The sequence below is a fragment of the Labeo rohita genome, chromosome 20, assembly GCF_022985175.1.
Source record: "Labeo rohita strain BAU-BD-2019 chromosome 20, IGBB_LRoh.1.0, whole genome shotgun sequence".
In the NCBI taxonomy this organism is placed as follows: Eukaryota; Metazoa; Chordata; class Actinopteri; order Cypriniformes; family Cyprinidae; genus Labeo; species Labeo rohita.
Window position 1 is genome coordinate 28,946,895 of NC_066888.1, and position 16,326 is coordinate 28,963,220.

General features: G+C 34.1%; 1 long non-coding RNA gene and 1 pseudogene across 1 annotated transcript; one reads left to right on the forward strand and one right to left on the reverse strand.

Annotated features, from left to right (window-relative positions):
- The first annotated feature begins 316 nt into the window (after positions 1-316).
- Positions 317-6,372, forward strand: LOC127182930 (uncharacterized). Its single transcript, XR_007829975.1, has 4 exons — positions 317-2,574; positions 2,685-2,734; positions 5,239-5,501; positions 5,650-6,372. It is a non-coding gene; the product is annotated as an uncharacterized LOC127182930 (long non-coding RNA).
- Positions 6,373-7,815: 1,443 nt separating this feature from the next.
- Positions 7,816-13,221, reverse strand: LOC127182550 (trace amine-associated receptor 4-like; annotated as a pseudogene).
- Between the last annotated feature and the right edge of the window lie 3,105 nt (positions 13,222-16,326).

The window sequence follows — 16,326 nt, forward strand, 5'->3', positions numbered from 1 at the left end:
ACCCGTAGTTATATTAGAATGTTTTGCCTAGCAACCAGCGCTTCACATGATAACAACTTCGGCCTAATCAGCTAAAAAATAATATTTAATAAGATTATACCAACAAATATATTTTTAGTGGTCATGTTTTCTACATGTTTTTTACTACAGAATTTCCTTATAGTCTCACCTTAGCAAAAGTATGTAAGTATCTTTAACTTTATTCATTTCCACTCCCAAAAAACTCCCATGTACAACCCACAAAGAATGATTGGTTCAGATGCCCTATAAATCACCAAGATGCCCAGGTGATCTTTGAAGGTGTGTATTGGTAAGTATCCCTCCTTTTTTAAGTACATAGGCTACACAGCTTTCAGAAAATATTAACTTATCTAACATAACTATATTGTTTATATATATATATATACATATGTGTGTGTGTGTGTGTATATATGAAGAGTTCAGATGCAAAAGCCTTTAAATCCATCTGACGTCTTTCTTTAAAAAATGTATTTTTATCAGGCTCTGATGTATAGGTTTCTACCTAAGTACTGGTAATTCTGATTGGGCTGAGGCTGGGATTTTAGCAACTTTGAAGTAAAAGTATTTGATGGACATATAATATGTGTCGAGAGGATTCACTCAGTATCATTATCTCATTTTTGACCGAGATGGCTTTTAGGGGGTTTTGATCTAAACTCTTCATATATATGTATTTGTGTGTGTGTGTATTATATTATATATATTATATATTAGTGGTGTCAATCGATTAAATCAATTAAATATCCTACCTGACATTAAAGTTTTTAATTATAATTTTATATTGCAATAATTTCACATTCAAGCTTCAAATTAATGTAGAAACAACATAAAGAAAGTATATTTTTAATATGTGTTTAATGCCATCCTTTTTTATTCAAGTATTATTGATTCCAGCTGATGTCTCTATAAATTTTGTTTCCTAATATTTAACCAAGCCATTCAACATTGCAGTATAACTGAGAGCTATCACTTTAACATTTATTAGACTTTAAAAAATAGCTTCTAATTTAAGTGAACTTAAAACAATCTTCACATAAACCTATTATAATAAACGTCATACAGTATATCTAGCTGTGCCCTGCTGTTACTCTAAAAGCTGCAGCTGCTTAACTAGATGCGGATCTGATACTGCTTTAAATTTATTAAACAATAAATACTTACATGCACAGTTTTAAGGCAGCTTTAATCGCCTTTTTTTGTAACTTAATGCCTTAACTGACGACATAATTATGACTAACTACATAATCGTAATAGTTTCATTTGGGTTTGAATATATAGCCTAATACAATGCACATTTGTATGTGTGCACTTGAGGAGCACCCGCTACGAGCACAGTATAAAGCCGGGTTCACACTACAGGATTTTTAGCCCGATTTTCCCCTCCCGAGAATCGGAGCAAACATTTGTAAACATTAGTTGCTGAAATGACGATCTTTTAGATCTTACGATCGTAATATCACGTGACGCGCTCCCTCTATCATGATAATCTTAATAATATCTTGTAGTGTGTGATGCGCCACGATTTTAGAATCTTGTAGTGTGTGCATGTTTAAGATTTCAGGGAAGATAATCTGCAAAGATTCTCCTTATGTGTGCGCTGCAACCAGATTTCATAATCGGTTAGGATTAACGGCTGACAGGACAGGAAGATTCGATTTTACCAACATATAGCCTGACAACATCTCATCTGACTTCAGTTCACTGCTGTTCTACTGAAGCTCCGTACCATTTCCGCGCTCTTTTGACTCGCACCTGTCGCTGATGTGAAGTTGTAGCGCGCTTCTAGAAGTCTCCCGTTTGATGTGCTCATAAAGACGTTCTAGGTCTAAATGCTGTAGCTGAGGTGAGTGGGGTGGCCAAAGCTACCCCAACCCATGCGTTAATTATGTTAAATATTTTTTACACGTTAAATATATATACACAACATTATTAGTGCCCAGATGACAAACGAATACTTGTTTCATGTTTCACATCTATAGTTTTAAATGTCAGTTTTAAGTACTGGAATCACTTTATTATTGTCTAATTACAAACATTTACTTTTGTTTTCTCAGGCTATGGTGACTATTAATATTTTTGAGATGCTGACCAAATTTGGTTCCTTTTTTAACATATTAACTCGATTGAAAGATTTGCATAATTGGATAATTGAAAATGTATATAAAATGAATAATAAAACTGAAAATCCTATTCAGCACAACTTCAATATAAAATTTAATATACAAAACATGTATAATCCAACAACTACAATAAACATAAATCCACAACAAAATTAGGTGTGCTAGATAAGGGTCTTAAAAAAAAAACAAAAAACAAAACAAAACAAAAAAACAAAAAAAAAAAAAAAACAAAAAAAAAAAAAAAAAAAAAAAAAAAAAAAAAAAAAAAAAAAAAAAAAAAAAACAAACAAACAAACAAAACAAAAAAAAAGCCACTGATGCCGACTACTCCTTGACCGTGTTTGCTCATAAGTTCTCAAAAGTAATAATACTCACCACTGTCCGTACCTTCCCGAGGAGAGATCTTGTTATGTCTTGGCCACAAAACCATTCTGTAAGTCTTTTAATAATATATTATTAAAACAACTTTTACATGTGTTTTGTAGAATAATTTACTGTTAAACTATACTAAATAAAATATCACATTTCATATGTAATTTTCAGGTTTTATATGTTGGTCTGGAGCAGGTGGAATCTTCACAAAGGTGGTGCAGGTATGAAGACAAAAGTTAGGATCATGATTTATCAGTAGTATTACAGCTCATTGTGTATGTTTTCCAAAGAATCTTTTAGTGATCAGTTCTTAAAAGAAACATTTTTTTTTAGTTATAGTCTCATTCTCACAAAACATAATCTCACAAAACATTTTGTGCAGACAATGAGACAATGAAAACAAAACCAAAATACAATAAAACTGAACATAACTGAAATTTAGCCAAAAATCCTCTAACGAACGGCAAACCATTGATTATCCCTTACATAACTGTGGAAACATCATCACAATCTGTGGAAAGGTTAGGCCGACTACAGGACCAAGATTAAACCCTGTCAAATGGCATCAAATCCAAACAGAATCTCTGCCAAAAAGCATTTTTAGGGGTTCGAGCATGTAGTGCTGAAACCCTATTGTAATTGTAGATATTTTTTTTTATTATTATTATTTTTCTCTGCTAAAACTGATCATGCAGACCAAACCGTAAGGCCTAGAGAGCTGAAATTTGGCCAGAAGGTAGAGCTCCCCGATGAACGAATCGGACAAAAAAAAAAAAACATACTTTTTTTTTTACATTTTTGGCCGTAGCTCGTACAATTTTTGTCGTAGACTCAAAAACTTTACATCGTTGGAATCCTTGGGTTGTTAATTGTAGCTTTAACTCTGAACAGAATGAGATATTTTCGCCAAACTCAGTATGCATCTGTAAGATCTTGATTTTAGGTCAAATAAAAAATTCGGCCACTTGGTGGTGCTATAATAACGAAAAAACATTAAACAAGGTTAACAAAGGCCAATTGGAATGAAACTTGGCAGGCCTATTTGTGTCATGGCCATAGAGGTCTGTGAGAAGTTTGAAAGAAATCGGTCACCAGGTGGCGATAACGAGTTTTGCGCATATCGTAATCATGAGGTGTTTCACGCATATGCACAATCTTCATATCGTATGATAGATCTTCTCATTCTGAACAACTTTGCCTCAAGAACCACTGCTGTCAATCAAATCGTTCATTAATTTTTCAAGATTATTTAAAAAAAACTACTTTTGTGAACTAGTCCTAGGTTTCTCGCATGATCAGAACCAAACCAATTCAGAAATATTCTGTGGAGTCTGAATATCAAAAGTTATCCAAAAAAAGTTGAAATTTTGATTTTTGTGGGCAACAGTATGCAAAAACGTCTGTTGCTAATTTTAGCAAATTAGCTAAAATGATTATAACTCTTGATTGGAATGAGATATTTTCACAAAACTCAGTACACATCAGTAGGAGCTAAATTTTTGGTTAAATGAAAAAAAATTGCAGAGTTCAGCAACTTGGAAGATAACTTACTCGCAGGTTTTTCACTTAACCTCAACGAAACCATTGCAGTACAATTAGTTGGACACTCTAGGTCACTAATTAACAAAAAACTGTTGAACTTTTGAATTTGGACAGCTTTAACATTGAAAATGTTGTCGTTTACCTAGTGTACCTAAAAGTCTGTACATCCTAAATGACAACTCAAAACTTCATGAAATTATGCAGGGTCATACATATGCTTCCAAACAAGCAAGATTGGGCAAAAATTGGTGCTATAACAGTTATAAAGGTTAAAACCACTACATTTTAATGATAAAGTCTGTAATTGCCATTATAATCAGTACATGGCAGCAGAGGACCACTCATTGACTCTTATCTGACACAATCCATTCAGTTCATGGAGCTCTCTTCTAACGAGCTGATGAACTTAATCAGGTGTGGCCAATAAGGTATGTCTTTCTTATGTAGTGCACTCCAGTCAGTTCATGAAGCTCTCTTTTCACAAGCTGGTGATCAGATTCAGGTGTGGTCAATAAATAAGGCAGCACAGAGCCATGAAACTTTCTCTATTCTCCAACTAGCCCTAGCTTTTAAACTCAAAATGAAAACAATAAATAAATAAATAAAATAAATCAGTGCAGTACAATCCTCTAGACTCTCCAGGTCGATAATTATCAAATAAAATGCAAAATTTTTTTTTCTTTAAGATTGGCATTTAGACATGAAAAAATCATTATCATTGCATGTATGATCTCATTTAAAAAGTTTACCACTGTATTCATACAGACATATCAGTTATTACAGTTATGCCAATTATGTTTTGAGATTACAAAACTGAAAATTACATTTGAACTCTTAAAAAGAGAAGACTTGCAGTTTTGTTGCCTATTATTTGTTTCAGAAATCTAAATGTGCAACAAAATGAGTGTGCATGTGTCTGTCTCTAATAATCTTTCATGAGCATTAATATAAGTTAAACATTTAATTTCTGTGTATGTGTGTGTTTGTGTGTTTTGTTCTGTATCATGGATGTGTTTTAGTGTTAGCCATACATTTTGGCTTGGACTACACCTTAAAACCAAAAAATCTTAAAGGCTTTATATGCTTGAACCCCGGTAATTGTCGCTTGCGGCTATATTTTTACTTATAATCACACATAAAAAATGTGTGTAAATATCTTTAAGTCTATCTCTCTTTCATGCAGACAACAACTAGAACCACCTCCAGACTGCATACTGTACATCACTGTAAGGTCAACAAACACTCTCTTCGTTAAACCTCTTTTTCCGGCGGTTCGAGTACCAGAGTGGACTCAGTGGAACAGTACACAAACAGAGCCACCTTTCACTGCAACTGACCCACAAAGACTGCCTTGCCAAGCACAACGCAGGGCTGTGCAACTGGTACGAATGTACCTTCCTTGAGGGAACGGACCAATGGAATGGGCCCATCCCGGAAGGGACCAAGGTAGCCTTTGCAAAGTTTAATTATCTTAAGTAAATTTTGAGTTAATTTGGATTTATATCAAATAGAAATTGCATGACTATCTATATTAAGCGCTCTCTCTCTCTCTCTCTCTCTCTCTCTCTCTCTCTCTCTCTCTCTCTCTCTCCAGGACCCCTTAAAAACCCCTTGTCATCACTGGTTTAAAAGTACAGCAGAAGTGATCCTGTGAGGGTGTATGGGAGATGCCAAGATTACAAAATCAAGAGAACCAAGAGAAATGCCTGGCATGTCATTTTGTACACCTGAGAAAAAAAACTGACAAGTGATGAATAATATGTGCATAATCTAGGTGGCCCGATACTGCACTTCTGTACTTGTACAGTCGTAAGTCCCGATACCAAGAGCCGATACCACACAACATGTGAAAATTCCTGTGTTCAGTTAAAGAATATTAAGTACTGTAGATAAAAAAAAAAAAAATTAACAAAAAAATTAACAGAGAAAGTAACAAAAGCTTTAATATGAAATATTAAGTACTAGGTATGTGACGACATCTCGTGGCACGAGAAAACGAGAAAAACTAAAGTATCTTAACACTTGTATATATAGTAACGCTTATCCTCTTCTGCCAGGAGGTGGTTTAAGTTCATAAAGTTCAAAATGCACCTACATTTTATTGCATTTTGTCTTTTTTAGTTGAAAAAAAAAAAATAAAATCCCTATATATGTCATCATTGAGGATTTCTTAAAAAAAGTTTAAAAATCTCGTCTCGTCTCGTACTTGTGAACCCAGTCTTGTCCCATCTCATGGGATAAGTGTCTCGTCACACCCCTATTAAGTACCAATGTTAAAGTGTTTGATTCTGAAAAAAAAAAAGAATGAATATTAAATTCTAAGTACCATAGATAAAAAAATAAAAAATAATAATAATAATCTATATTAACAGTGAAAGTAACAAAAGCTTCAACATATTCTGTGTATTTCTGTACACAGTATTTTTAAAAATGATAAATGCAATGAAAATACATGTATCAGTTCTCGGTATCGGCAATCACCAAAAATAAAAGTACTGTGATTGGCCTTATTCTGGAAAAAGTGGTATCGGTGCATCCCCAGCATGATAAACTCATACTAAATAAAAAAATAAAATAAAAGCATTGGAATGTGTCTGTGGTTATTTTTCACTACTGTACATTCTTCATAAAGCATGTTTCAACAAAACATATGCCATGCTAAACCACAATGCCAGAAAAACAACCCACATTACTAATCAAAAATGACGTTTTTATATATTTACAGTAGGAAATTTACAAAATATCTTAATGGAACATGATCTTTACTTAATATCCCAATAAGGATAAAAGAAAAATTGATCATTTTGACCCATACAATGTATTTTTGGCTACTGCTACAAATGCACCTGTGCTACTGACTGGTTTTGTGGTCCAGGGTCACATATTATGAACAGTGAATTTAAACATATTAGCAATAAGTGATTTCAGAGGAACCTATTGTTCTGCACATTTATTTACAAGTTGAGAACCTTGAATTAAGGAAAATCATAATAAATTAATTTTATCAGAGCAAATTCAAGAGCTCTGAATTATTTCATTATATAAGCAATATGACTTAATCAGATTGCCTCACTTTCTTAGTCAAACAAATGCACACTACATAATACAAAAAAAAAGCATAGGGCCTGGTTAGGCTCAGATTAAGCCAGGAGTATGCTTTAGTTAAATTTGGACATTTAAATACCTTTTAGAAACATGCCATATGTAACCCTATTCTCAAGGTTGATTGCAAAGCTGAAAAACTGGTTCGCATCTTGACTGGTGCACATCTTTGAGACAAATGTGCATTTTAGTCTAAATAATATAGTTTTCAAAGAGAGGGAATACTTTATTTATAGACACATTTAAAAGACAAAATATTTGACAATTTTTTTATATTAATAGCTGAGTAAAACATGTCTTATACCTAACATTATGCATTTAAATAAGTTTAATATTAAATCATTGGAAAACAATAACCTGCTTTAATTTAAGGTGAGACACTGCAGGTGAACAAGGTAAAAAAAAAAAAAGAACAGTTATCGCCTTACCTAGCTGATTGATTACACTGACAATTGCAAACATTTTTTGTATTACAAATTTTTCTTTTCAAATGTTAGGTTTAAATTTGCAAATGAGGCATTATTTCATGAAATATGCACTAATTTGCATACATTTATAGTACAAAAAGCTAAACACTGAAGTCAGTTTCAAAATTCTTGTTTAGGCCAATTTCCTACAATAGCATTAACATGCTTATTTTTAATAAACAAAGTTAAATTCATTCAAATATCAAGGTACTCAAGTCATTGCAGCCACAGATATAAGAGGATATGAGACTCCTAAAGGATTTCTGAAAGCGAGGATAGAACAAACCATAGATCAGTGGGTTACAAGTAGGGTTGTAACAAGTGGAGTCGTAACCCACCAAAGCATCAAAAACCAAAGCATCAAAAACATCAACAGGAGTCATGAAATTGAGGAAAGGATCAACAGCCGTGGTGGTAAAAAAAAAAAAAAAAAAGGCAGCCAGCAGAGATAAGAGTTTTTGCTGCCTTTCCTTCTCTTTGAGCAAAGCTTTGGCTCTTCAACCCTCCTGCTGCTGCCACAGTCACTCTTTCTGACATAACCTTTTATAGGGAGCTCATGATTGTCCCGGGAAGAAAGAATGTGAGAAGCAAACAAATATGACCCCATTGTTTGTTAAAAAACAAAACACAGCTTGCCACACAATAAACCTGCATGATAAACGACTCCAATCACAATAGAAAAGCTGTAGAGAAATGAAAACAGCCATGTTAGGGTTGTAAACACAGTCACAGTGTTGTTTGTGACCCTCATTTTGTATCTCAGAGGATCACAAATGGCCCAGTACCTGTCAACAGATATTAAATATATGTCCCCTGTTGTTCCTGTCCTGTTACCTTGACTTAATTGAACTGAAGAAATATTCAACAGTCATCAAACATCACATCTTGAAGTCATCATATATTTAAGAATTATCTAAACCATCACATCAAAAGCATAATGCTTTTCATGCAGTCATCTACAAAGCAATCAATGCCCAAACTGTGGTCCATATAACAAAGATGCAAAACTGTGTTAGAATACTATTATTAGATACTATAGCTACTATTGATTTGTGAATTCACTCAGTACACTTTAATGGTGCAAAATACCACATGCAGATACAGATGGGTATGGTGACCACCAGTGCTGGGGAATTTTACTTTAAAAAGTAATGCATTACAATATTGCATTACTACCTAAAAAAGTAAGTAATTATGCTACTTAGTAAATCTGGGTAGGGCTTACTTGTTTGTTTTTTAATATAAAATATTTAATTTTGGCAAACATAAAAGCCCTTTCACACCAAAAATGAAATGAAAACAACTCAGGCTAAAGGAAAAGTAAATTCACATCTGTACATCTGTATAGAGAATGTTTCAGAATATAATTAAAAAGCAATAAAAAATAAATATTTCCTCGTAAGTATGGTTCAATTGGATCATCAAATGTCAGCAGCAAAGGCACTGGTAAATAAAAAAGGATTAATTAGATAAAAGAATATTTGTATTATTTAACATATTTAATTATTGCAGATTTGAGTCATTTTCTGAGTTTGCGTTTCACTGTTTTTATTTATTTTGAGGAGTACTAAATCTGTTTTTTTTTTTTTTTTTTTTTTTTTTTAAATGTTGTATGCTTTATTATGCACTATCATTCAACTGGCTATAATAAGACCATAAAATGCTTTGATTAAACATTTCTAATTCAGTAAACATTGTTGTTTAATGTCCTGCATTGTCAAATGATCAACAGCAGATGGCGCTGAAAATCAACCACACCTCTTGAACTCAAGGCATGCAATCTAGGTTGTAACAAAGAATATCCTTAAGTTTTTAAAGATCTTAAAAATGAATGATATCTGTAGTAGAAAAATGTAGTTACAATTTGGGAAAATATATATAATCAGCTTTAGTATTTAGTTCTAATTGTTAAGTTAGTCTAAAAATATACAAGTCTTTCTCTATTTAATTTTGATAATGCTATTCAAATTTTTATTAAGTCAGAATGAAACAAAACACAAATTCAGGTTTGACGAGTTAGATGTCACTGTAGGGAAGGATTTGTAATAACAGCAGTCAGGCTGTTAAAATGTCAGAAATCCGACTCACATACTTTCCTGTAAGCATGAAGTTATTCAGAGTTATTCTGTTCTTTTCTTTTTGTTTCCTGGTAACACTTTACAATAAGGTTAACATTAGTCAACTACATTAGTTAACATGACCTAAGTATGAACAATACTTCTACAGCATTTATTAATCTTAATGTTAATTTCAGCATTTACTAATGCATTCTTAAAATCTTCTTAAAAAGTTGTTTGTTAACATTAGTTAATGTTCTGTGAACTAACATGAACAAACAATAAACAGCTGTATTTTTATTAACTTTAACAGAGATGAATAAATAGTGTAATGAATGTATTGTTCATTGTTCATTCATGTTAGTTAATGCATTTACTAATGTTAACAAATGAAACCTTATTGTAAAGTGTTACCCATTTCCTTGTAAATGAATTACAGAAATAACAAAAAAGAACATTAAATTTACATATTCATCACCAATAAACTTACCTCATCAATCTGTCTATACAGGTTCATTATGTATTTAACACCAAGTTTTATAAAGCTGAAAGCAAATAGCAAATAAAATGTTTCAGCATACAGTATATCATCATCTCTAGTTTCATTCATGCTGATGTCATTATCAGTTTTATCTAACTTTCTTCAGGGAAGAAACGTGAAAGCACGTAGATCTATCTAAATATGTGTAGTATGCTTTGCAGCCCTTTCTTTGTTATACAGAGAATGTAGAATGCAAAGATTCCTTTGAACAGCAAAGTGAGTGTTTGAGAAAGTCAAAGTAATTCCATCTGACACAAATGCTTTCACTTTCTTGAAACCATTTGTTGGTTACCACACTGTTCTGGCAGGACATTATCCACTAATATGGACGTTTCAGTTTGTCCCAAAACAATACAATTTTTAATTTAAAATATAGTTAAAACACTAAAGATGCATTAAAATGTTTTGTCTGGTAACCTATATGCCATTTGATTACACCTAAATCAGCCTAGTCAACTCAAAAATAATATTCATGTTTTGTTTTTTTTTCAGCTGCTTACACACATTTTCAAATATTTGCCCCCCTTATTTTCAAAACCAAGAAAAATGCTGAGCAACTTAAGAAAAAAGCCTGTTTACTCACTTTTCATTGAATAAATGATGAACATGACTGTGTTTGTGGTCATTTTTCACTACTGTCTTTCTAACAGAGAACATTTCTGGGACAGGCAATAAAAAGGGCTCAAACCCCATGCAGCCTACAGTAAAAATTTCATTCTATGTTAGTGTAGGGGGATACAGTATAAAACCCATTACTCCTATGCATAATCACCATAATGACAGGAAAACCTCTGTGTGTGTGTGTGTACCTACTTACTATAACCATATTTTGGTACCCAGAAGTAAGCAAACCTTGAAAAAATCACCTAAACCCTCCCTTTGAGGACATCCTCATTTGTAAAATCATGTGTTTTGCTATTTTTGAATACACAGCAGGGAGACAGATGGCATCAAATACAGCATTTTACATTATGCCATATGATACTGTACACTGTAAAAAATTCCTGTAAATTTACAAGGAAATTTAACAGTAAAATTCTGTTTTCATATAATAACAGTAATACAAGTTACTGTATTTTGCAATGCATTGTGGGATATGTTGACCAGCAACAGTATGACACTTGTTTAACAGCATAATACCATATTTTTCCTTGTACATGTGCAGAGACAGTACGACATTTTGGTTTATCTGCACGAGGTCATTTGGGAGCTCTGCCTTTTATTGTTTTATTTCTAAAGTACTTATTACTTTTAAAAATTAACGTTTAAACATCCAATTAAGCTTTTGGGATTTAAATTGGATTCGTGACCGTGTTTTAATCAGCAAGTTACCACAGGAGTGTCAGCCCTTTGTACAGACTGCCATCATATAACACAACTAGTAAGAAACGTTTTTTTTCCCCTATAACCCGCACGTCTTAAATTTTATCTGAGTAAAATATGACTGTGGAATGATGTGTTGTTTGTTTGCGGTTACAATTGTAGCGTGAGGTTCAAACCGGCTATTATCTGCTTTGCAACCACACTTTTGTTTTTTTTCTTACTGAGTACACTTCTAAATATTACGATTATAAAGAGCCAGCAAAACATAATTTGATGAAAGGATAGCATGTTTTAATCATGGAACAGTAACCGAGTAGGATATGATAGCATTGTTAGCTATGACTGCATCTGATTTGTCATTTATTACCATCACACAATTAATGTAACTGAAATCTGAACTTCATCTAAGCAAAAGATACATGTGTATGAACAAAATTCATAATTCTTGTATGATTACTGTGAACGTACTCAAAGCGCTGCTAGCGATTGCAAAAACAGCAGCAGATGGACAAAGAATCTGTCTGTTTTTATTTTATTTTTAAACTTTATTTCAATTTTTGTAGGGGAAGTGTCTGTAATTGGTTAACTAGAGAAGCTATCTATTCTTTACATTATGTTTTCCTTATCCTCGTAGTTCAAAGGCTGACTTTGTAGAGAAGCAGATGACTCATTCTTTAACAAAATATAAGTCATTTGCAGATACTGTGAGCCATTTTAAATAGTTTTCTTTACTAATAGATGTCTGCCACTCCTTCTGACCTTGAGAAACCTGCCTGTGACTCCTAGCTTGATCCTTCTAGGTAAGTATATGTCTGCATTTTGTTTCACTAAAACAAAGCTCACGCTCCAGACTGACACTAGATTATATTATCAGGAAAAGACCCACCTTAATGTGCCTTATACTAGAATCCATTTATTATAAATGCAGCATGTATGTCTTGTGCAGTGTATTCCGAGACTTCAGTTAAAGGGGAAGTCCACTTCCAGAACAACAATTTACAAATATTTTACTTTACCCCCACTTTACCTTTACCCCCTTGTCATCCAATATGTTCATGTCTTTCTGTCTTCAGTCGTAAAGAAATTATGGTTTTTGAGGAAAGCATTTCAGGATTTTTCTCCATATAATGGACTTCATTGGTGCCCCGATTTTGAACTTCCAAAATGCAGTTTAAATGCAGCTTCAAAGGGCTCTAAACGATCCCAGCCAAGGTGTCTTATAGCGAAACAATCTGTAATTTTTTTTTGAAAAATAAAAATTTGTATACTTTTAAGCACAAAAGCTTGTGTAGCACAGGCTCTGGGATGGGCATCCACGATGCTACGAATTAGTGATGGGTCATTCTTGAACGATTTGTTCATTTTGAACGAATCTGTAATGTGACTCAAAGATCCGAGTCGGTAAAATGATCCGAACTTCCCATCACTACTACGAATCACGTCTAAGTTCATCGTCTGTGTACTCCGGCTCACAAAGGTAGAGTATGGCGAAAAACTCTTATTTATAAAAAAATAAATCTTATTTTCTCCTACAACTTTAGAATAGTCCGACATCATTGTACCTTTTTGTTTGTAAACAGCGTTTGACTTACTTGCACTTTCTTAGTCTTTGTGCATTCGCTTTGTAAACATTGGGTCTGTAGTTCCCACCTACATTCCGTGTGACCTTTCGACATGATTCAGTAGTACGTAGCATCGTGGACGCGCATCCCAGAGCCTGTGCTACACAAGCTTTTGTGCTTAAAAAGTATATAAATTTTTATTTTCTGAAAAAATGACAGATCGTTTCCCTAGATAAGACCCTTTCCTCCTCGGCTGGAGTTGTTTAGAGCCGTTTGAAGCTGCATTTCAACTACATTTTGAAAGTTCAAAATCGCGGCACCAATGAAGTCCATTATATGGAGAAAAATCCTGAAATGTTTTCCTCAAAAATCATAATTTCTTCACGACTGAAGACAGAAAGACATGAACATCTTGGATGACAAGGGGGTGAGTAAATTATTTGTGAATTGTTGTTCTGGAAGTGGATTTCTCCTTTTGATTATCGACTAGTTTTTAGTTAGAAAGTTTATTTTGACCAAATCAAATTATACACAATAATATGTTCTGAAGCTTTTCTCCTCTTATTTTTCAGATACTTTATTGGAATAAATCCAGAAAAGAGGATTAAAGCTGCATGGAGAAAATAGGTGTCTAAAATAACTGGAAAAACTGCAGAAGAAGACCCAAGATGATGAAGAAGAATATCAGTCCAGAGGTATCTCATCCTTAACTTAACCTTATGCTGTCTCAAACCAGTAGGACTTTCTCTTAGAGGACAAATTAAGATATTGTCATAGAGAAATGTTTGCCCATACAATAGAAGACAAATTGGAACCAAACCTTTGAGCTCCAAAAGGAAAATAAAGATACGATTATTTAAAGACACTAGTCATTTCATCTGATATCTTTCATAAACAATTTAGTTTAAAAAAACAAAAACAAAAAACAATAAAAAACATTAGCTTGTATTCACTGAAGCCTGATTTGAGAGTACATTTGTATTTTATGAACAAATAAAGACTTTATGCATGTTTGTATGTTTGTATGCATGCCTGTTTTATGGAATATTGTATAAGTTTATCTAGTGTTATATCAGAATAAAATAACAACACGTAACTTGACTTTGTTCTCTTTTGTAATACAGTCAAATAGAAAATGCAGGGTATAATATGCATTGAAAATTGAGATCATGGAGTTACGAGTAGTATGTAATTTCACAGATATATGCTGCTAAATTACAGTTGTATACTGTAAATGACAAAACAGCATTTTGCTGTTAATTTCAAAAACAGTAGCACACTGTATTTTTACAGTAAAATGCTGGCAACCACAGCTGCCAGTAGATTACTGTTTTTTTACAGGGAAATTTTTTAAGCATTACCATGGTAAAGACTGCACATTACTATAACTCACCCTTCATTTGAAAAGTTCAGCTAGAGTACAGGTGCATCTCAAAAAATTTGAATATCGTGAAAAAAGTTCATTTTTTGTTTGTAACTTATTTCAAAATCTGAAACTTTCATATATTCTAGATTCTTTTTATGAAAAGTAAAACATTTCTGAAGTTTTTTTTGTTTTAATTTTGATGATTAGAGCTTACAGCTCATGATCGTCAAAAATCCAGTATCTCAAAATATTATAATATATACATTTGAGTTTCACTAAATGTCCATCCCTACAGTATAAATTCTGGGTATCTCTTGTTCCTTAAATGACAATAATGGGAAAGACTGCTGACTTGGCAGCGGTCCAGAAGACAATCATTAACACCCTCCACGGAGAGGGTAAGTCACAGGAGGTTATTACTGAATGGGGTGGCTGTTTACAGAGTGCTGTATCAAAGCACGTTACCTGCAAATTTGACTGGAAGAAAGAAATTGGGCAGGAAAATGTGCACAAGCAACAGGGATGACCACAAGCTTGAGAATACTGTCAAGCAAAGCTGATTCAAACACTTGGGAGAGCTTCACATGGAGTGGAATGAAGGTGGAGTTAGCGCATCAAAAGTCACCACGCACAGACGTCTTCAGAAAAACAGCTACCAAGCCACTTCTGAAACAAAAACAACATCAGAAGCATCTTACCTGAGCTAAGGAGAAATGAACTGGACTGTTGCTCAGTGATCCAAAGTCCTCTTTTCAGATAAAAGTAAATTTTGCATTTCATGTTGAAAGCATGGTCCCAGAGTCTGGAGGAAGACTGGAGAGGCACAGAATCCAAGCTGCTTGAAGTCCAGTGTGAAGTTTCTAAAGTCAGTGATGATTTGGGGTGTCGTAACATCTGCTGGTGTTGGTCCATTGTGTTTTATCAAGTCCAAAGTCAATGCAGCCATCCACCAGGAGATTTTGGAGCACTTTATGCTTCCATCTGCTGACAAGCTTTATGGAGATGCTGATTTCTTTTTCAGCAGGACTTTAGCACCTGCCCACAGTGTAAAAACCACTTCCAAGTAGTTTGCTGACCCTGATAATACTGTGCTTGATTGGCCAGCCAACATGCCTGACCTGAACCCCATAGAGAATCTATGGAATATTTTCAAGAGAAAGATGAGAAACAGTCGATCCAACTATATACAGGCGATTTGAAGGTTTAATAGTGCCTCAGTAGTGCCACAGGCTGATCACTTCCACTTCACTTCATCACTGATGCTGTAATTTGTGGCAGGAGCAAGTAATTCGCTGTAATTTGTGCTGCTGACCAAGTATTGAGTGCATAAATTTACATACTTTGAACTTTTCTTTTTTGAAAATCTGTTTTTTTGATTGATCTTAGGAAATATTCTAATATTTTGAGATACTGGATTTTTGACTTTCATGAGCTGTAAGCTCTAATTGTCACGAATCTGGTCTGTGTTCTGCGGTCCGCTCACCACCAGATGTCACTCTCACCCTATCATTACACGTTGACTGTTGTAGTACACCCCGGACTACTATTCCCATCACCCATCACGCCGATTGCGTCAACACCTGTGACCAATCAGGCGCCCTATAAAAGTCCCGGTCTCTCCCCATGCAAGGCACGGAGTATTGCGTTGTTGTCGTGTTCATTGTTTGCGTTCCTAGTTTCCCAGTTTCCCTAGCTTCCTAGTTCCTAGTTTCCCTGTGTTTAGTTCCCTCGCCTGGCCTTCACGTCTCGACTGTCTCGCCGCCTGCCCATTGGACTATTGCTCGTGTCGCGGATTCTTCTCTCTCGTCTCGCCCCTTTACGGATTACGTTCGCCCCTGTTCGACCCACGCCTG